This window comes from Triticum urartu, chromosome 4 (assembly GCF_003073215.2).
Source record: "Triticum urartu cultivar G1812 chromosome 4, Tu2.1, whole genome shotgun sequence".
Taxonomy (NCBI): domain Eukaryota; kingdom Viridiplantae; phylum Streptophyta; class Magnoliopsida; order Poales; family Poaceae; genus Triticum; species Triticum urartu.
Genome location: NC_053025.1, coordinates 257201393 through 257224044, shown reverse-complemented (window position 1 = coordinate 257224044; position 22652 = coordinate 257201393).

Genomic DNA, 22652 nt, shown 5'->3' with positions numbered 1-22652 from the left:
GTTGTAAGCACGAAGCAAAATATAAGGCACCCGCCCATATGGACCCGCTTGAAGACTATCAATCTCATATGCTTCTCCCCCTTTTGTCAGTAATGACCAAAAAGGTTTGAAGACATAGAGCCTCTACTCGTTCCCATGAGGAGTAGGTGAAGTAGCAGGGTTGTTGGTGTTGTTTGGCGGTGCAGAAGAGCTTGGAGGTGCCGAAGGAGGTGGCGGTGAAGTAGCATCGTCTTCTTCCTCAATAATTCTGGCAGTCACTGTGGCAGCAAAGGAAGAGAACTTAGAGACTTCAAGGGATGGAGTTCCTAGCAGCACAACCCTTCGAGGAGGTGTGGAGTCAAACTTGAATCTCTCAGTGAAGCCATCCTCTTGAAGATCAGCTTCAGAACACATCATCGTGAGCCCTTTCCATGTTCGGCGACAGGTTTCATGGGCAACGAAAGCATTCTTGGTGGCAAGATTTTGAGTGCGATTAACATCCACCAAGAGGCTTTTCATCTGACGCTTCAGCCAGTCATGATGCCTATCCTATTTCTGATGTAGAGCCACAAGAAGCTCTCGGTCGTTGAGAACACGAGTGCGCTTCTTGGGTCTTGGAGCAGTGGCACTGTCAGTGGCTTCAGTGGAAGCAGGGTGTGGTGCACGTGTAGTGCCAGCCAAAGGATACACCCGAGAAACTGCTTCAACGCCTTCAACGTTTTGAGTAAAACTCTGATGTTCTGCATTCTGAAGACTTAGAGGTTGCTTGGCAGGCTCAGAATAAATGGCTTCAGTAGACATGTCCACATCAGGCAAGAAGATCTGATGGTTGCGGGCTGAGGGCTGATACGAGATGGCGGAGTGTAGCTTGATCAGCCGCATGACCCAAGGGGCGTAGAACTTCAAACCAAACAGATCGATGCCTGATGCAGCAAGTTGGCGTATGAAGAAGTCTTGTGCATTGAAGCATTTTCCATGAAGTATATAGAAGACCAAAGTCTTCATTGCACCCTGAAGCTTGGCATTTGGAGAGTGCCCTTTGATAGGCCAGAGAGTTCGCCTGATGATGTGATAGATGGTTCTTGGCACATACTCAAGGTCTTCAATGAAGAACTCTGTGGGATAAGCAGCATCTTGGGGCAATGGCTTCATCATGCTGAGCATCTGACTCATATCAGGTTCTGGCCGCTGAAAGATGCTCTCAATAGCTTCAGTATGCAGCTGACAGCCTTGCTCGAAGAGATCGCCAGGAGTGGGCAAGCCAGTAAGCTCAATGATGTCAAATGCATTGGCTTCGTGATGAACATTGCCAGTCATCCACTCCAGGACCCAAGTCTTCGGATCTCTGCTGTACCCTCTGATGTGAAGTATGGCATAGAATTGAAGCAGCAGCTCTTCATTCCAATGCTCTTCGTCAGTAATGAACGGCAGCAGTCCAACTTCCTTGAAGCAATCTAAAGCTTCTTCCAGACAGGGCAGACCAGCTATAGCTTCAACGTCAAGGCGCTTGTGTGGGAAGATGCGACCTTGGTTGTACAGAATGCAAGAATAATAGCTTCGCTGAGGATAGCTCTAGAACCGATCAGATGATATCCTTTCCCTTGAGTAGGTGTTCTTGGAGCTATTGAAGAACGTGTTGTCTGCCCTGAAGCCATTGATGTTGAAGGAGCCAGGTGCTGATGCAGGACCTGGAAACCTTGGCAGTCTTGGGATTGGCTTCTGGACCTGAGGTCTGTGCTCAACATGATAGTTGAATTGGGGACCGGCAGCAGACTCAGGAACAGAAGTGGCGGGATCAGTGGCTTCGCTGTCTTCTGAAGATTTTGCTATGGAGGGCTCCACATTAGCTTCATTGGTGGTTGTGGCAGCCTCACGATTTTCATCCTCCACTTGACTAGCTGGAGGGTCGGTCACAAGCACATTCTCCTGGAGAACTACTTCTTGGTTGGACAGGGGAGTGGGTTCTTGTGGGACTCCTTCTTCTACGGCTGATGCAGCCGGAATGTCTTCAGCAGAGACTTGAGGCCTTGGACCTTTGCGAAGCCTGTGTAACGCAGACGACGCCTATGGAGTTGGAGTGGGCTGGGCCTCATAGTCTTCTTCCTCTTGTGGGCGATCCGCCCATGAAGCATCCTGTGCAATTGGCATTAGTGGACGACCAATTCTGATGAGTTCACTGTTTTCATGCTGAGGAAGGACTGCACCATCTTCTACATTGTCATGTTGACCAATGTCTTCAGCAGCGATGGGATCAGCTGCTGGAATGTCTTCAGCTTCATGAGCCTCTGTGGAAGCAGGCTCATGAATTGTCAGTTGTCGTTCCGCTTCAGGATAGACCATAGAAATGGGTTCAACTACCAAGGGCTTTGTGGAAGCAGCCCGAGCTTTCTTGGTCTTCCTCTTCTTCTTGGAGGGGGCAGTAGGAGAGGCTTCAGAGTGTTTCCTCTTCCTGGCTTCAGCCTCAGCAGTCCTTGTCTTCTTGAGCTCTGAAGCTGTTGACTGGCTTTTTGGCTTCGAGTCAGTCAGTCTAGTTGGGAAGACAATCGGAACTGCTTCTTGCCTTGGTGCATCAGGTTCAGCCGTAGTAGGCTTCTTCTTCTTCTTTGCGGCCATCCTAGGGTCGATGCTAGGACGCCCAAGCGCCTTGCGCTTCTCAGCCTCATTATAGGCTTGCACACATCTGTCAGCCAGAGTCTTCATGTGCTCACGCGAACCTTGAGCTTCTGCACGCTTCTTCACAAAGGCTTCCTTGAGCTCATGCATCATTGTCTTGAAGTTCTTCACTTCTTGCACGCTGAGCTTGGCCATATGCTTCTTGAACTGAGCCTTTTCATAGTCAATCTTCTGCTTCAGTTCAACAATGCGCTGGGCAATAGCAAGTTGTGAAGCAATGGCACCTTGGAAGGCGACACTGAGGCCAATGGGTAGCTGCAGATCTTCAAATCTGATGTTTGGCGTGTCAAACCACTCGTCAATGAAGTTGTGGATGATGGTGACATCAAAGAGAGGCAGATCATTGAAGATTTCTGCTTCTTCTTTGGTTTGATGAGTTGCTCAAGAGCGTCATCTGCAAGATCTTCATCACTTGATAGATCAATGTCGTCGTTGCGCAGAATGGCAGCAGCTGTTAGCTCTTTGCTAGTGTGAGACAGATGCATCTTGGCCTTCAGGGGCTTGGAGACGCGTGATAAGTCTTCAGACTGCACACTGTCTTCAGGAGGTGCAGTTGCCAATGGCTTCGCCCTTGAGATTTTTGGTGAAGGGGCCGGCTTTGAAGCTTTTGGCTTCTTCAACTGCTTTGGCTTCGGCACTGCAGGCGCGTCATCAGACTCAGTGTCAGCTGCAGGCTCATTCACTTCAGTCCCTTGAACCAAGATGTAGGTGATGAGGCCTTCAAGGTTGGCGAAAGGACCGATGACATTGGGTTCTGCATATCGTGTGTCATCTGCCCTTGGAGATGAGGGACCAGGGTTGAAGTCTATCCCAAAAGTCTTCTTGTTCTGCTTCGCTGAGTTCTGAGCAAACTGGAAGTTGCGCTTGAACAGATTGTCGTCACGACACCATAGCAGTGACGACGAGTGTGCATCAGTAGGCTGTGGTCCACGGACCATGCATGGATAGAAGCCTTGAGCAATGGCTTCATCTCTGGACCTGGGTAGAAGATTCTTGAATAGGATGTCTCCCCACGGTCTCTTGATGGCGTTTTTCTCAGCATACTCCTGGGTCACAAATCTGTATTTGAACCATTATTCTGCCCAATATCTTCGAATCCATTGGATTCGGGTCTTGCGCTGACTGTAATCCTCTTCAGGATCTGTCTTGTACATTTCTGAGAGTTCATCTGGCAGATCTCTGGAGGTCTCACCACGACGCTTTCTGCCACCCTTCCTTGCTGCTTTCTCTGAAGCCATAAACTTTAACTTGAAAGGCTTCAAGATGTTCAAAGGCTTCAAAGGTTTTCGTTTGCTGGACCAACAGGAACTGGCTTCGGGAGAATTTATGTGATGCTGTAAGAATTCTGCAAATGAATGCAGACTATGAGAACCAAAGGATTCTCCCACGGACATGTACCTGTGACAGCATTAAGGTGCGAGGGAAGGGGAAGAGGTCATATGCATTCTCAGAAGATTTTGAAGATAAATCAGTTTAGAAGACATTGACCTCATCGTGCGAAGACATTCACTCATAGATAAGAAGTTGGTTCCAGATTTGTACGAATCCACAGATCAGTACAAGTGAGGAATCTAACTACTTTGTGAAGCACAAGTGAATATACTAGGCATGTTATGAGATGCAGTATGAGAGAGATCTAGCTTGTGTGAACAGAAACTGCTTGTGGTAGAAAGTGACAAATCCATAGGATCAATCGTGCTGTAAAAAGAGGGAGTTTTATTTACCACACTAAGAACTGCTAGACGGAGTGTAAGATGACGCCGAGCAGTTCGATCTTCCATGCCCTAACTTGGCGACGAAGGACACCTACGGCGACGGCGGAGAGGACGATGTCCGCGGTCAGCGTGAAGACGGCGTCGGAGAGGTTGCGGCAGCGAAGCGCTTTGTCGCCGGCGTCGTCGAGGGCTAGCGGTGGCGCTAGGGTTCGTGCGAGGGTGGAAGAAGAGATAATGACCACTGTGAGTGTGTATTTATAGGCACAGGGGCGGCACTGTGCTATTACACAGGTGCCCCTGGCGATTCGCATCTGAGGAACACGTGGCCATTATGCGGAATTTTGGGGTTTGTTCCACGTCCCACGCACGCCTGGATTGTCGGGTGGTCGATCCTACTTCTCCGGATTTCATGTGGAGGAATGAGCATTGAAAATGTACTTAATGGTTGTCTCTATATCTTCTGCTGACAAGGACGCAGAGAAGACATTCGACAGTTTCAATAGAATGCATATGACTTGGGGAGATAGAGTTTGAGATAGAAAGCATAGAGAGGTTAGGGTCCGATCACATTCACTTAGTTCAAAAGATTCAACACGAAGACATAGCTATAAGTGAATGCTATAGAGGATAGAACACTAGCATATATATATATAATCAACATAGTGAAGATAATCATGAAAATATGTTGAGATCGAAGCCAAACCAAATGTGAAGACATTGCAAGGTAACGCCATGAGTGAAACACTTCAAAATAGAACGTTTGGTGGTGGCGTTACCCACCGTATAGGAAGTATTAGACCCAGACACGGCGCACAATTATCGTGGCGCCCCGAAGTCAAATTCCACATTAATGTATTCACACTTAGAATGTATGTCTTCATTGATTGAAGATATACTTTACTTCGTGTGTTGCACATCTAAGTCATCAATATACATAAGGGTTAAGATGTGTGCCTGATCACAGGACATTTGAGGATTCCAGGATATTTAGCTCACACCATAACTTGCAAAACCTATTCTCATCCAAGGGCTTGGTGAAGATATCTGCCAATTGCTCTTCAGTGTTGACGTGTACGATATCAATGTCTTCCTTCACAACATGATCTCTGAGAAAGTGATGACGAATTTCAATGTGCTTTGTCTTCGAGTGCTGAACTAGGTTGTTGGCAATCTTGATGGCGCTTTCGTTGTCGCCATAAAGTGGCACTTGCTTCAGATGAATGCCATAGTCCTTGAGTGTTTGCTTCATCCATAGAAGCTGAGCGCAGCAAGATCCAGCAGCAATGTATTCAGATTCAGCAGTGGAGAGGGATACACAGTTCTGCTTCTTTGAAGACCAACATACAAGTGATCGTCCCAGAAAGTGACATGTGCCTGATGTAGACTTGCGATCAACTTTGTCACCAGCATAATCAGCATCCGAGAATCCAACCAGATCAAACTCTGAGCCCTTTGGATACCATAATCCTAGAGTTGGGGTGTGAGCCAAATATCGAAGAATTCGCTTCACAGCTAAGTGATGCGACTCCTTTGGTGCCGCTTGAAATCGAGCACACATGCAAACACTAAGCATAATATCTGGCCTAGATGCACATAGATAAAGTAAAGAACCAATCATGGAGCAGTATACCTTTTGATCGAACTCTTTACCATTGTCGTCAGGACCCAGATGATGTTTGGCTGGCATTGGTGTTGTGAAGCCTTTGCAGTCTTGCATACCGAACTTTTTCAGGCAATCTTTGAGATACTTCTCTTGAGATATGAAGATGCCATTGCGTTGTTGTCGTATTTGAAGACCGAGGAAGAACTTCAGCTCCCCCATCATGGACATCTGATATTGCTCTTGCATCATATATCCAAACTCTTCACTGTACTTCTGATTGGTGCAGCCGAAGATAATGTCATCCACATATATTTGGCACACAAACAGTTCACCATCATATCTTCGTGAAAAGAGTGGGATCTAGGGAACCAGGTATGAAGCCTTTGCTCTTCAGGAAGTATTTGAGTGTGTCATACCAGGCCCGAGGGGCTTGTTTGAGGCCATACAGTGCCTTGTTGAGCTTGTATACCATGTCAGGATGTTTTGGATCTTCAAAGCCAGGCGGTTGTGCAACATATAATTCTTCTTCAATCTTGCCATTGAGAAAGGCACTCTTCACATCCATTTGATATAGAAGTATGTTATGATGATTTGCATAGGCCAGCAGTACGCATATGGCTTCAAGTCTAGCCACAGGAGCAAATGTTTCATCGAAGTCAATGCCTTCCACTTGAGTATATCCTTGAGCAACGAGACGAGCTTTGTTTCTGACAACTTGACCATGCTCATCTTGCTTGTTGCGGTATATCCATTTGGTGCCTATTATATTGTGCTTCCGTGGATCAGGACGCTTAACCAGTTCCCATACATTATTCAGCTCAAACTGTTGAAGCTCTTCTTGCATGTAACATCCCAAATTTGCAATTTGGAATGTTATACACTAGATCATCATGCATATCACATTTTCTTGCATTTTGGTTGATCCTAGAAATTTCACGCAACTCAAGGACCTTCGGAGAGAGTTGGATATTTTGCTATTTTCATATTTGAGAATTTTCTGAATTTGAAAAGAGGATCATTTGATTTATTTATTTCATCTTCAATAATTTTTCCGATATCAAAAATATAGGAGAGGGAATAATATGACTTTCCCAAAATTGAGGAAAAATGAAGATTTAATAAATAGATCAAGTTTTGGTTTTGCCGGAGTTTTGTTTGCATTTTATTTGGATAGGGAAAAATGCGTGTTTTCAAAAATTGCATTTTAGGCCCGGAGAAAAGTTCATTTTGTTCGACTCATTTTTAGGAGTCGGGGAAAATTTACTTTAGTAATTTTGGAGCTCATTTAGATTTTCTTTTCTTTGTTTTTCTGCGCGCGAAACCGTTTTAAAAAAAAAACCCGCAGGCCAGCCGGGCCAAATGCCCAGCCAGCCGGCCACCGCCCCAGCCTCCCTGCGCGTCGTGCGCCAGGCAAGGCAGGCGCCAGCCGCCACCGCCTCTTGCTCTAGCCGAGTCCGGCTAGGGTTAGCCCCTCCCCTTTCCTTTGTTTCGTTTTCCTATTCCTACTCTATTTCTTGTCCCCTACCCCAAGTCTCCTCTCCCCTCCCCAATATAAATACCCCAACACCCCCCCTCTAAACCCATCAAATCAAACCCCAAGCCCTCCACCGCACCCCACCCCGCGCCCTAAACCGCCGCCGCGCCACCCCACACCCGCGCCGCCGCCGCACTTTGCCCATGCCGCCGCCGCCCATCGCCCACGTCGCCGGAGCCCCGTTCGTCGAGACCTCGCCGAGGTTGCCCCGCGTCTCTTTTCCTCGGATCATTTTCTTCTAATCGTTCCGATTCTTTTCTTCTCTTCTGATTCGTTTCTAGATCGGTTTTTTGTTTCGGTTTTCTTCTCCGAAACCCTAGATCGGATTCGTTTTCTTTTCCGATTTAGTTGCCTTTGGACCGTTCACCGGACCGTTCATCCTAACAAACGTGATCACCGGATTCTTCTAGGTTAACGAACATCCGTTTGTTTAACCGTTCTTCTTTTTCTTCTCGTCGGATTTATTCTACGATCGCGATCTCATATCCGATCTTCGTTCTAGTTTATCTTCTCGCTCGTTTATCGGAATCAGGTGATTCAAGCGCCTGGAGTTTCGTTTCGAAACCGCCGTTCCGTCTAATCAACTTAAACAAGTTTTTGCCCCGGTAAAATTTGACCTAGTTTCAACTTGCTAGAACCGAGTTGTTTTCTTCTGCCGTTTGTTTTTCCGTTTCTTTGTTCGGTTCATTCTTTCTTTGCAACCGGAGTTCTTAAGTTGAACTTTCTGGTTCATTCTCTTGTTCGAGTTTTACCTGTGCATTAGATGAGTACTTATTGTGTGCTTGTTGTTTGTCTGCGATAGATCACCCGGATTGCGCCGCTTGTTACTTCGAAACCCTAGGTCTCGCGGATCATCAGCAAGGCAAGTAACACCTGTATTATTATGAAACCTTTGGGAGTTACTTCTACGTTTGCTTATTATGCCATGCTATGCTAGTAGACGTGGATTGGGTGAGTGATATCCATGACAGATGTGAGTTGATAATTTTAATGGTTTATCTAAGGTGGCAACTTAAACACACATCTGGGTGGATTGAGGCACCTGATGTCTATCAGGACTTGCCTGTTTTATTTTGGACCGCCACCCAGGCTCAAAGGGATCATGAGATCATTCATTCTAGTAACTTCCATGTGCAGCCACAAGCCATTATGGGCTCTGGCATAGTCGACTAAGTTGTGCGAACTCTTACAGTGGTAGACTAGCAGATGTAGGGGATGTAGGTGTACCGGTCTACCCGATCGTAAGGTGCTAGCGCCTATAAAAGACTATGTCTTAGTCATCCGTCTTCTCAAACACCATGTAGTGCGAGAAATCAAACGGAGCCGATCGAGTCTTGTGGGGAAAAGTGCGCAAACCTCTGCAGAGTGTACAAACTAATCATGATTAGCCGTGTCCCCGATTATGGACATCTTGAGTATCTAGTACTTGAATATCATGTGAATCTCAACATGTTATTTCTAATTAATGTTGTTGGGTTTTAATTGTTCACTTAATTTGGATCGGAATGCTGTCAACCATTCTCGATGTTTCACAACCACCATGATAGTTAAATAAATTTATTCCTTTGCAGTAGGGAAAAACTGGCTTTACGCAAAACTGTAACCATAGAGCTTTCCACCAGCCATATATGCATATAGTATAGCTGTTTCATTCCATTACTCTCTATGTGTTACATTTCCAGCATATTCCATGTGCTGACCCGTTTTCGGGCTGCAACTTCTCATGTTGCAGACTTTTCAGACGACGAGTAAGGTGCTTTTAGGTCGTGGTCCTATACTCAGTGATGCCGTTGGAGTTGATGGACACATTTATCTTCCGAGTCTTCCACTGTTATCGTTATTAGATGGCCTTAAGCCATATTTATTGTAATAAGTTCTCTTTGAGACAACGATGTAATAAGTGTGTGATTGCCACTCTACTATAAATCCTTCGATGTACTATGTGGTGTCTGCATTACTGATCCAGGGATGACACCTGAGCACAGTAGACTTGATCCATTCGGATCGGGTCGCCACAGAGATGGTATCAGAGCACACGCTGACTGTAGGACACGACCACTAAGTTAAAGCCATAGATCACCATTGTCTTCTCATTTTCTAACTCCTCATCTTTTCTACTCTTTTAGGATGACGGACGTGAAGATTAAGTACGCTCAACCGGATGAAGGCACACCATTTGGATTTCACCTGAAGGAAGTCACCAAGTACCTGAATATTGGATTACCAAGCTTCACGGGAACCTTCAACGCAACTCTGCCTGAAGAGGAGCGCTGGAAGATTCAAGCTCACGTTCCGGGAAGGAAATTCACGCCAATCACGAAGCCTATAGATAGTGTTTTCAATGCACCAACCTGGAGTCTGGGAAAGAGCATGGCAGCTCATATCACCATAGGACGCATTGGAGAAGTTTATCAAGAAGACCTCAAGGACACTATCTACCAGATTTGCGGACGCCGAGATGAACAATGGGAGTTAGTCAGCACCAAGAAGGATAGATCCATTGCATCTTTCATCCAGGAGTTAAACCAGTACATTCGACGCCTCGAGAACCAGATGCGCAATGATATGATAGAGTTGAAGAATGCGAAGGCAAGGATCATCGAGCTAGAAGGAGAACTGAAGTCTACACGCAAGGACTACATGGACGAGATCGTAGCTCTAGCAAGACACAACGTCGATCTTAAGCAGGAGATTGAAGAACTTAAGAGGAAGTTAGCATCCAAGGAGGACGACGAGTACGTCGCATGTCCGGACAACTACATCATCATCGACGACACCGATTCGGGTCCAAGTGAACCCGACTTTGAAGACGAAGCTGGAGCAGATATCATGGAGTCTTCCACCGGTTCAAATTTCTAGATGACCACCAGATAGTAGTAGTATTTCCCCCATGTAAACATTTTAGTCGAGCACTTTTGCGATAGTTAGATCGTTTGTAAGCCCTTGTTTGATTGATTGAAGTGATTTTGTGTGCTTTTGCTCATGTGCATTGGGGTAGTGTTTTCTCTTTAGACCTCACTCTATTCTCAATTCTCGTCTTTTCTAAACCCTCAGATGCCTCCAACCCAAGCCCTTAGGTCACCCATGTTAGTAACCTCGCCAGGAGCCGAGTACGTGGCAAGTTTATGGTGTGATCGGTTACCATTAAGGATTGGTAACTATGTGTTTCCCTCAGACCTAATAGTATTGGAATCTCAAGGATTGGATGTGATATTAGGCATGGATTGGTTATCAAAGTATGAAGGGAATATTGAGTGCGCCAGTAAGACAATTTTGCTTACCACACCAGAAGGAAGAAGGATCAAGTATGTATCCCGGCATGTGCCAAACAGGACACAAGTAAACTGCCTAACAGGAGTTGTGCAAGAGGAAGTACCAGTGGTAAAGGATTTTTCTGATGTATTTCCGGAGGAATTACCAGGCATGCCACCGGATAGAGACATTGAGTTTTTGATTGAGTTATTGCCAGGTACAGGCCCAATATCGAAGCGACCGTACCGGATGCCAGCAAAGGATTTGGTGGAAATTAAGAATCAGATTAAGGAGTTATTGGATAAAGGTTACATTCGCCCAAGTTCTTCGCCTTGGGGATCAGCCGTACTTCTAGTGGAAAAGAAGGATGGATCATTAAGGATGGTTGTAGATTATCAGGGATTGAATGAAGTAACCATCAAGAACAAATACCCACTGCCAATGATCAACGATCTGTTTGATCGGTTGCAAGGAGCTAAAGTGTTTTCCAAGATCGATTTGCGATCAGGGTACCATCAGTTTAAGATTTGAGAGCAGGACATACCTAAGACAGCATTCACCATGAGATATGGACTGTATGAATATACCGTTATGTCATTTGGATTGACTAACGCACCTGCCTATTTTATGAACCTGATGATCAAAGTGTTTATGGAGTTTTTGGATAAGTTCGTCGTAGTTTTCATTGATGACATCCTGGTTTATTCAAAGGATGAAGAGGAGCATAAGGAACATTTGCGTTTGGTTTTGGAGAAACTAAGGGAACATCAGTTATATGCCAAATTCAGCAAATGCGAGTTTTGGTTGAAGGAAGTTGGATTCCTCGGACACGTTATATCCGGAGAAGGTATAGCAGTTGACCCCACTAAGGTTGAGACCGTAACCGAATGGAAATCACCAACGACAGTTGGAGAGATCCGGAGTTTTCTTGGACTCGCAGGATACTACCGGAGATTCATTGAGAATTTTTCAAAGATTGCAAAGCCTATGACGGAGTTGTTGAAGAAGGATACTAAGTTCAAATGGACTGAGGAGTGTGAGGCCAGTTTCCAGGAGTTGAAGAAACGTTTGGTCACCTCACCAGTATTGATTTTGCAGATCAGACCAAGGATTATGAGGTGTATTGCGACGCTTCACGTCGAGGACTTGGAGCAGTACTTATGCAGGAAGGGAGAGTTGTTTCATATGCTTCACGACAACTGAAGCCTCATGAGTTGAATTATGCCACGCATGATTTGGAATTAGCAGCCGTAGTGCATGCATTGAAGGCGTGGAGACATTTCCTCATTGGAAATCATTGTGAGGTGTACACGGATCACAAGAGTTTGAAGTACATTTTCACGCAGAAGGAGTTGAACCTCAGACAAAGGAGATGGTTGGAGCTCATCAAGGATTATGATATGAGATTGCATTACCATCCCGGAAAGGCTAATTTAGTAGCTGATGCATTGAGCCGCAAGAGCCATGTCAATACTCTAATGACGGGGAAAACACCCAAGGAGTTAGCAGAAAACCTTCGTGAGCTATGTTTGGAAATAGTTCCGAGAGGCTATGTAGCAGCATTGGAGATTCAGTCAACATTGATGGATAAGATAAGAGAAGCTCAGAAATCTGACAAGGAGATTTCTGCTATAAAAGAGAAATTGAGCGAAGGAAAAGCAAAGGGATTTCGTGAGGATGAGCACGATACCCTATGGTTTGAGGACCGTGTTTATGTGCCCAATGACCTGGAGATCAGGAAGCTGATTTTGCAAGAGGCACATGATTCACCGTATTCGATTCATCCAGGGAATACCAAGATGTATTTGGATTTGAAGGAAACATTCTGGTGGACCGGAATGAGGAAGGATATTGCGGCATAAGTAGCAGTTTGTGACGTATGTCAGAGAGTAAAGGCAGAGCATCGGAAGCCAGTAGGATTGTTACAACCATTGCCGATACCCGAATGGAAGTGGGATAAGATAGGCATGGATTTTATCACGGGACTACCCAGGACAAAGGCAGGCTACGATTCGATATGGGTAGTAGTTGATCGTTTGACGAAGGTAGCACATTTTATTCCAGTTAAGACCACTTACATCAGTGCTAAGTTGGCAAAGATATACATGACTAGGATCATTTGTTTGCATGGAGTTCCGAGGATTATCGTATCAGATAGAGGAACCCAGTTTACCTCGAAGTTTTGGAATCATTTGCATGAAACTTTGGGAACCAGACTAGATTTCAGCACAGCTTTTCATCCGTAGACAGATGGACAGACCGAGAGAGTCAATCAGATTTTGGAAGATATGCTGAGAGCTTGTGCACTAGATTATGGATCTAGTTGGGATGATAACTTGCCGTATGCGGAGTTTTCTTATAACAATAGTTATCAAACCAGTTTGAAGATGGCACCTTTCGAAGCTTTATACGGAAGGAGGTGCAGGACACCGTTGTCATGGGATGAAGTTGGAGACCGTCAGTTCTTTGGACCAGATTTAATTAAGGAGTCTGAACGGAAAGTTAAGTTGATTCGCGATAGGCTCAAGGTAGCCCAGTCCAGGCAGAAGAGCTACACAGATTCTAAACGCAAGGAGACAGTCTACGAAACCGGAGACATAGTTTACCTTCGAGTATCCCCACTTCGAGGAGTTAAGCGTTTTGGAGTTAAGGGAAAGTTAGCCCCGCGATTCGTTGGACCGTATAAGATTTTGCAATGTATGGGAGAAGTCACTTATAAGTTGGAATTATCAGAGGGACTGTCAGGAGTTCATGATGTATTCCATGTGTCTCAACTGAAGAAATTTCATGCCGAGATGGCGGAGGTACCGCTAAGAGATACCGTGCCACTCGAAGCAATTCAGTTGAAGGACGACTTAACATATGAGGAGAAGCCAGTCAAGATTCTCGAGTTTGCCAGCAGAGTTACTCGCAGCAAGGTTATCAAGTTTTGCAAAGTTCAGTGGAACCACCATTCAGAGGATGAAGCCACCTGGGAAAGAGAAGAAGATTTTCTCAAGGACCACCCTCACCTATTTTCTAGCCAACCCGAATCTCGAGGGAAAGATTCATCTTAAGGGGGGTAGGTTTGTAACATCCCAAATTTGCAATTTGGAATGTTATACACTAGATCATCATGCATATCATATTTTCTTGCATTTTGGTTGATCCTAGAAATTTCACGCAACTCAAGGACCTTCGGAGAGAGTTGGAGATTTCGCTATTTTCATATTTGAGAATTTTCTCGAATTTGAAAAGAGGATCACTTGATTTATTTATTTCATCTTCAATAATTTTTCCGATATAAAAAATATAGGAGAGGGAATAATATGACTTTTCCAAAATTGAGGAAAAATAAAGATTTAATAAATAGATCAAGTTTTGGTTTTGCCAGAGTTTTGTTTGCATTTTATTTGGATAGGGAAAAATGAGTGTTTTCAAAAATTGCATTTTAGGCCCGGAGAAAAGTTCATTTTGTTCGAATCATTTTTAGGAGTCGGGGAAAATTTACTTTAGTAATTTTGGAGCTTGTTTAGATTTTCTTTTCTGTGTTTTTCTGCGCGCGAAACCGTTTTAAAAAAAAACCCCGCAGGCCAGCCGGGCCAAAGGCCCAGCCAGCCGGCCACCGCCCCAGCCTCCCTGCGCGCCGTGCGCCAGGCAAGGCAGGCGCCAGCCGCCGCCGCCTCTTGCTCTAGCTGAGTCCGGCTAGGGTTAGCCCCTCCCCTTTCCTTTGTTTCGTTTTCCTATTCCTACTCTATTTCTTGTCCCCTACCCCAAGTCTCCTCTCCCCTCCCCAATATAAATACCCCAACACCCCCCTCTAAACCCATCAAATCAAACCCCAAGCCCTCCACTGCACCCCACCCCGCGCCCTACACCACTGCCGCGCCGCCGCCGCACTTTGCCCACGCCGCCGCCGCCCATCGCCCACGCCGCCGGAGCCCCGTTCGCCGAGACCTCGCCGAGGTTGCCCCGCGTCTCTTTTCCTCGGATCGTTTTCTTCTAATCGTTCCGATTCTTTTCTTCTCTTCTGATTCGTTTCAAGATCGGTTTTTCGTTTCGGTTTTCTTCTCCGAAACCCTAGATCGGATTCGTTTTCTTTTCCGATTTAGTTGCCTTTGGACCGTTCGCCGGACCGTTCGTCGTAACGAACGTGATCACCGGATTCTTCTAGGTTAACGAACGTCCGTTCGTTTAACCGTTCTTGTTTTTCTTCTCGTTGGATTTATTCCGCGATCGCAATCTCAGATCTGATCTTCGTTCTAGTTTATCTTCTCGCTCGTTTATCGGAATCAGGTGATTCAAGCGCCTGGAGTTTCGTTCCGAAACCGCCGTTCCGTCTAATCAACTTAAACAAGTTTTTGCCCCAGTAAAATTTGACCTAGTTTCAACTTTCTAGAACCGAGTTGTTTTCTTCCACCATTTGTTTTTTCTGTTTCTTTGTTCGGTTCGTTCTTTCTTTGCAACCGGAGTTCTTAAGTTGAACTTTCTGGTTCGTTCTATTGTTCGAGTTTTACCTATGCATTAGATGAGTACTTATTGTGTGCTTGTTGTTTGTGTGCGATAGATCACCCGGATTGCGCTGCTTGTTACTTTGAAACCCTAGGTCTCGCGGATCATCAGCAAGGCAAGTAACACTTTGATCATACCTTTTCTACAACCCAGTTTTATTGCATTGGATAAATCCTCACACATTGCATGATTAGGATCTAATTAAATTGTGGGATGGGAAGTAGATGAGGTAGTACCTATCACCTGTATTATTATGAAACCTTTGGGAGTTACTTCTACGTTTGCTTATTATGTCATGCTATGCTAGTAGACGTGGATTGGGTGAGTGATATCCATGACAGATGTGAGTTGATAATTTTAATGGTTTATCTAAGGTGGCAACTTAAACACACATCTGGGTGGATTGAGGCACCTGATGTCTATCAGGACTTGCCTGTTTTATTTTAGACCGCCACCCAGGCTCAAAGGGATCATGAGATCATTCATGCTAGTAACTTCCGTGTGCAGCCACAAGCCATTATGGGCTCTGGCATAGTCGACTAAGTTGTGCGAACTCTTATAGTGGTAGACTAGCAGATGTAGGGGATGTAGGTGTACCGGTCTACCTGATCGTAAGGTGCTAGCGCCTCTGAAAGACTATGTCTCGGTCATCCGTCTTCTCAAACACCATGTAGTGCGAGAAATCAAACGGAGGCGATCGAGTCTTGTGGGGAAAAGTGCGCAAACCTCTGCAGAGTGTACAAACTAATCATGATTAGCCGTGTCCCCGGTTATGGACATCTTGAGTATCTAGTACTTGAATATCATGTGAATCTCAACATGTTACTTCTAATTAATGTTGTTGGGTTTTAATTGTTCACTTAATTGGGATCGAAATGATGTCAACCATTCTCGATGTTTCACAACCACCATGATAGTTAAGTAAATTTATTCCTTTGCAGTAGGGAAAAACTGGCTTTACGCAAAACTGTAACCATAGAGCTTTCCACCAGCCATATATGCATATAGTATAGCTGTTTCATTCCATTACTCTCTATGTGTTACATTGCCAGCATATTCCATGTGCTGACCCGTTTTCGGGCTGCAACTTCTCATGTTGCAGACTTTTCAGACGACGAGTAAGGTGCTTTTAGGTCGTGGTCCTATACTCAGTGATGCCGTTGGAGTTGATGGACCCATTTATCTTCCGAGTCTTCCGCTGTTATCGTTATTAGATGGCCTTAAGCCATATTTATTTTAGTAAGTTCTCTTTGAGACAACGATGTAATAAGTGTGTGATTGCCACTCTGCTATAAATCCTTCGATGCACTGTGTGGTGTCAGCATTACTGATCCAGGGATGACACCCGAGCACAGTAGACTTGATCCATTCGGGTCGGGTCGCCACATTGCATAGCTTGAATCCATTCAGGTTCCATGAAGGCTTCTTCAACTTTCTTGGGTTCTGCTATTGAGACGAATGCGAAGTGCCCACAGAAATTTGCTAGCTGAGTTGCCCTTGAACGAGTGAGTGGACCAGGTGCATTGATGCTATCAATTATTCTTTCAATCTGCACTTCATTGGCAACGCGAGGATGTACAGGGCGAAGACTTTGCTCTTCCTGTTCATTGTCGTTGTTGGAAGGAATGTCTTTAGGCTGAGCATTGTCTTCATGTTGATCATGTGCTGAAATGATAAGCTCTTCTTCAGGATGAGCTTCAGAAGGTATAATTTCTCCAGTTCCCATTAGCTTGATTGATTCACTGGATGGAACTTCATCTAGCACATTTGGCAGCTGCTCTCTTTGTGAACTGTTGGTCTCATCGAACCGCACATCCACTGTTTCCATCACTTTGTAATGAAAGAGATTGAAGACTCTGTAGGAGTGCGAATCCTTTCCATATCCAAGCATAAAACCCTCATGTGCTTTTGGTGCAAATTTTGAGGTGTGATGTGGGTCCTTGATCCAGCACCTTGCACCAAATACTCTGAAGTAACTGACATTTGGCTTCTTGCCAGTAAGGAGCTCATAAGATGTCTTGTTCAGTAGCTTGTGAAGATAAACACGATTGATTGTATGGCATGCAGTATCAATGGCTTCGGGCCAGAATTTTCTTGGGGTCTTGTATTCATCTAGCATCGTTCTGGCCATCTCAATTAGTGTTCTGTTCTTGCGTTCGACGATGCCATTCTGCTGTGGCGTGTACGGGGCTGAGAATTCATGTGTGATGCCCAAGGTATCAAGATATGTGTTCCTGAATTCAGTGCCATTGTCACTTCTGATGTGCTTTATCTTGGCGCCAAAATTGTTCATAGCTCGATTGGCGAAGCGTCTGAAGACATCCTGCACTTCAGTCTTGTAAAGGATTATGTGCACCCAAGTATATCTAGAATAATCATCAACAATAACGAAGCCATAGAGGCAAGCACTAGTAGTTAGAGTTGAGTAATGAGTGGGACCGAAAAGATCCATCTGAAGCAGTTCGAAGGGTCGAGTAGTGGTCATGATTGTCTTCGAGGGATGTTTGGCCCTCGTCATCTTCCCTGCTTCACAGGCACCGCATAAGTGGTCTTTCTTGAACTTGATGCCCTCGATGCCTATGACATGCTTCTTCTTCGCAAGGGTGTGGAGGTTCCTCATGCCATCATGTCCAAGCCTCCGATGCCAGAGCCAGCATTCTGAAGCCTTTGCTAGAAGACATACTGCAAGCTGTGGCCCTGCTGAGAAATCTACCACGTACAAATCATATTTTCGATACCCTTCAAACACTAGAGACTTGTCAGATTCCATTAGTACAAGGCAACGATATTTTCCAAACATTACGATCATGTTCAAATCGCAAAGCATTGAGACAGACATTAAGTTGAAGCCAATGGATTCAACAAGCATGACTTTATCCATGTGTTGATCCCTTGAGATTGCAACTCTACCTAGACCCAATACCTTACTTTTACCAGTGTCAGCAAATGTGATGTGGCTCTTGTCGGATGGACGTAAGGTTGAGTCCATAAGAAGACTTCTTTTGCCAGTCATGTGATTTGTACACCCACTGTCAATAATCCATTCTGAAGACGCTGGTGTCGTACCCTACAGTGCAGTTAGGGGGATAGGCTTCACCAAGAGCATTGTGAAGCAAAAACATTTGACGAACCAGTGGGTTATGAAAGCTTAGATCCAGGTTAGGACTAATAGGGAGAGTAGCAAGCGATTCAGGTACGAAGTACATAGTAAGACCATTTGGGCATTTGATCTTGCGCCCTACAAGATGTTTAAGGTCCCCAGCAATAGCGTCAGACGATTTTGGTTTTCTGCTGGAGACCTTTCCCTGCAAAAGAGAGTTAAGCTTTCTTAGCCACCCACATCTTCAAGGGTGGCTTAGAAGCAATAAGTCTAAGTGAAGCATCTGAGAATTTTGGCTTTTAAGCCCTAGCAATCAGTCTTGCAGGCGGACAATAGTACTCATAAGAATAAGCAGAATAGTTCTTGGTCTTATGAACATGGCGGTTTGATGAACCGCTCTCATATTCATATGCCTGAGTATGGTTTCCCTGCAAAACATTTGTGTTAGTGCGACTCAGGTGAGTCCTCTGTGTGTATGAAGCCGTTGGACCGTATGAAGCCTTTGGTCTGAGGTTTGTCTTCTTCACGTGAGGTGCATGATGACATTCACAGGAAGACTCTCCAGACACCTTTTCGGAACCCAGATCTTCTTCATAGGCGGTCCATTCCTGCAGTTAGTATCAATGTACCTGGCAAATACTTCACCATTCTAATTCTTAAACAGTATATAGTTTGCATCAAAGGATTCATCAATGATAATGGGGTTAGCACAAGTGAAGCCAGATAGATTGGATGGATCTGCTGAAGGTTCCTTTGCAGCAACCCACATGGTTTTGGGGTACTGCTTAGGTTTCCAGTAAGAGCCATCTGCATTCATTTTCCTTACGAACCCTACACCCTCTTTCCTAGGGTTTCGGTTTAGAATCTGCTTTTTCAGGACATCACATAGCGTCTGATGCCCTTTTAGACTTTTGTACATCCCTGTTTCAAGCAATGTCTTCAACCTAGCATTCTCATCAGCAATAGCGGTGGTATCCTCAGCAGAGGGGTTAGTTACCACATCAACAGTTGAAGATATTGCAACAGCGGTACCAGTAGAACATTCAGCAACAGAAATAGCACTATCACGCTCAATGCATTTAAGACATGGTGGTTCAAATCCTTCCTGAGCGGGACCGATCTATTTGGCGCGAAGTGACTCGTTTTCCGTTTGAAGATCTTCATGAACCGCTCTCAATTTCTCAAGATCTTGCTTCCTTTGAAGATAATCATAGGAAAGCTTTTCATGAGTTGTTGAGAGAGTTTCATGACGACTTTCCAGTTCCTGATACTTAACGTGAAGATTTTTTATGTCTTCAATTAAGGATTCAGATTGAGTCATTTCAGCACCTACCAGATCATCGCTTCTGTCTAACAGTTTTTGAATATGTTCCATAGCTTTCTGTTGTTCAGTTGCATGTGTTCTGTTTTGAACCACAATCAGAGTCATCGTCACTAGATGTTTGATAGTGAGTAGTGCATGTGTTTACCTTGGCACCGCATGCCATGAAGCAGTAGGTAGAAGCGGAGTAGTCCTTGTCATTTTCATCGGTGTCGGTGATGAAGTCATTGTCTTCAGTGTTGAAGATGGACTTGGCAACGTATGCTGTAGCCAGACTTGGACGCCTGAGTCGGATTCCTCCTCAGACTCCACCTCCGCCTCGTCAGAAGTAGACTCCTCCTCTGAATCCATTTCCTTGCCAACAAACGCACGTGCCTTGCCAGATGAGCTCTTCTTATGTGATGAAGACTTTGAGGAAGACTTGGAAGAAGACTTTGAGTATTTCTTCTTCTTCTTCTTCTTCTTGTCGTCAAAGTCATATTCCTTGCTCTTCTTCTTCTTTTTGTTCTCATTGTCCCACTGTGGACACTCAGAGATGAAGTGGCCAAGTTTCTTGCACTTTGACATGTTTTCTTCTTGTAGTCATGAGCAGGAGCTTCATCATTCCTTGAACTTGATCGGGAAGACTTTCTGAAGCCTTTCTTCTTGGTGAATTTTTGGAACTTCTTGACAAGCATAGCAAGTTCCCTTCCAATGTCTTCAGGATCATCAGAACTGCTGTCAGATTCTTCTTCAGATGAGGAGACAGCTTTTGCCTTCAAGGCACGAGTTCTCCCATAGTTTGGACCGTAGATATCTCTTTTCTCCGAAAGCTGAAACTCATGTGTGTTGAGCCTCTCAAGTATGTCAGACGGATCGAGTGTCTTGAAATCAAGATGTTCTTGAATCATGTTAGGACCCTGATTCCAAGTCACATCGATCTAGCCGGTAACACCTCATATCACTTTGCGGCCTCACGCACGGTATCCCACGGGTGTCGCCTTACCATGGCCCGGGACCGTTTGCGCCTTTTGGCTCACGTATGTGATAGTGTCGCTAGCATCCATATGACAAAGAACCCGGGCCGACATGGCTAGTCATGAACCCAAAGCGGCACAGACCTATGGAGATAGGCATACATGAATCACATCGAGCATGTCGGTCATCAGCGATTGATTTCGGGCTGTAGCACTGGGCTAACAGGACTCCGGCGAACCCGGGCTGTAGCAGGCTAGGCAGGACTCCGGAAGTCACAGCGTGACATTTCCCCGAAGGGACAGACAAAGGAACGAAGTGAAACACATGCCGGCCAGTCAAGTGTCCTGAGCAGTAGTGCTAGGCTAGCAGGACTCCGGTGAACCGGGCTGTAGCGGACTACTATGGCTCGAGGAACACTAGACTACATTTCCCCATAAGAAAGGCTGCCAAGGATAAACAACTAGATTGTCGGATCCCACTCATACCAAGCATTTCAATCATACACACAATATGCCCGATATGAGTACATACAACATGGCATCACAACAAAACTCTACAACTCAAGTACTTTATTTAAAGGCTCCAGGGAGCCATACATAACATGTTCATACAGATAGGGGTCACATGACCCGACACTCAAGTCATACAAACATACAAGCACATGCGGAAGCAACTAGTCTGAGTGCAGACTCTAGAAAGAAAGAAGGCTTCTCGAAGCCTGTCTATCTACATAGGGCCCTCCATGGCCAGGATCACCACCTGGGTGGCTAGTCACTCGTCGACGTCAAGGTCTATGTAGAACCCATCGGAGGGGGCGGTGTTGTCGTCTGAAAACAGTAATTAAGCAAACATGAGTACAAAGGTACTCAGCAAGTCTTACATCAGAACCTACTATACATGCTTATTCTCAAGAAGGTGGTGGGGTTAATGCAGCAAGCCAGCTTTGACTCTTGGCTAAGCTATCCTATGGAACTTCACCAGTAAAATAGTTTTCGCACACGAGTCCACTACTCACCAACACAATACTCCACCGGGGATCCTCCCTCGTCATCCTACGAGAGGGCCATCCTCGGTACTCACACTTATCTTGAGTCTTTTATTAGTACCCATTAACTTGTCTATGAACTGTATAGGCAACCAAGTAGTCCTTTACCACGGACGCGGCTATTCGAATAGTTTTATACCCTGCAGGGGTGTACTTCTTCATACACGCTTTCACCACTTACCGCCATTTACACGACATGTACTCGGCAACCTTCAAGCGGAAGCCCAGCGAGGGTGTCGGCCACGGCCTACCTAAACACTTAAGTCTCTAGTCCAGGTTTATCGCCTATCCAGGTTCCATCCGTAGGGAGTCCGGCCGAGGTTTCCACATACGGCCCCGAACGATGTGAACAGGGATCCCGAGACACCAAACGGGTGACTCGGTACACCGTGCCACGGTGTATCTACCGCAACATAGCCCACCCCTAGGGTCAGCGCTACGCACGGCCGCCAACACATAACCTACAAACACCAGAAACTATTTGCAACTCCTGGACAGAGTACTAGGGTGGTTAAGATGCCGAGAGGGTCAATTAAGGATCCCAATGCATGGTAGTAGCTGAATCTTAAATCACACATACAGATCTCAGTTCTTAGGGACGGCCTCAATGAAACAACCCACCATGTACTCCTACATGGCCTCTCATCGATATCTTTACCAAAACATGTTCAACACATCCCTCACATTACCGGCATAAGCATTTCACTCTGGCCCATCACCCAGATTAACCAGACCTGACACAACTCTAAGCATAGCAGGCATAGCAAGGTAGGAATCACATACATGGCTCAATCAACCCCTACACATGCTAGTGGGTTTCATCTAGTTACTGTGGCAATGACAGGTCATGCAGAGGATAAGGGTTCAACTACCGTAGCACACAGCAGTTTGAATCGCGTTGTCTTAATGCAGTAAACAAGAGCAGAAGCGAGAACATGGGTTTGTATCAGAATGATCAATGGTTGCTTGCCTGATGGAGTGG